Raw genomic sequence first — 1,012 nt, forward strand, 5'->3', positions numbered from 1 at the left:
TTTCTAATTAATCCTAATTGGTTTAGGAATGGGATTAAATAATTTGGACCCTCCACATGATCATTGGGTCTGAGGTAAGGTGGGCTTGGGTTCGGTTTGGGCTGAATTTAATATTTTGGCCATAACATATTCGTTATAACGCGGATTTGGGCTTATAATATATCGTTGGAAAGCTATTTTAAAGCCCCATATAACTATTTAATCATTGAACCCAGATTATTGACCGAAATAAACTGGACTAAACGTTTTTATAAAAAGGACACGAAATGAATGATTTTAAAGGACACGAAATGAATTATTTTGGGTTTTATGGCACGAAAAAAGGATAATAAGTTATGGTGTGGGGAAAAGGGATAGGATTTGGGTTAGTTTTATGAAATGGAAATATAGATTTAAGCACTCCAAAATTATATACTCAACCCGACCAAAAATTGCGGTGAAAGGTTGTTCAACATTGGGTTTGGTTTAGGGGAGACATTTTTAGGTGTCTACAGAAGCCCCCACTTTGACTGAGTTTGTAGAAACGTCAGTTTCGAAAACGATAGTTAAAGTAGGCGATAGGGACGAATAATTATTTAAGACGTTCTGCGATCCTAAATCACTCTGTATATGCCTATACCTGAAGAAAAATATTAGTTCCATAGATAAAAGAGTAAAGGAATAAAATACGTATCTAACACCAGTGTATCGATGATAAATGAATATGGTAGCTTCCTATGCTTGAAGGAATCCATTGGGTGACGTTTGTTAAAATGCTTTCCATGCTTGAGGAAAGCCGACTGATGAGTTTTGTAGCTTTCGATGCTTGAAGAAATCTACCCGATGGTACATTCCATGCTTGAGGAAAGTCGACATATGAATTTGGCGATTTTCTATACTTGACGAAATCCACTGGATAATACTTTCCATGCTAAATGAAAGTCGAAAGATGATTTTGGCAACTTTTTATGCTTAAAGAAATCCACCGGATGACACTTTCCATGCTTGAGGAAAGACTTGTCCGATGATGAGA

This window comes from Chenopodium album, chromosome 4, assembly GCF_948465745.1.
Source record: "Chenopodium album chromosome 4, dcCheAlbu1.1, whole genome shotgun sequence".
Classification (NCBI taxonomy): Eukaryota; Viridiplantae; Streptophyta; class Magnoliopsida; order Caryophyllales; family Amaranthaceae; genus Chenopodium; species Chenopodium album.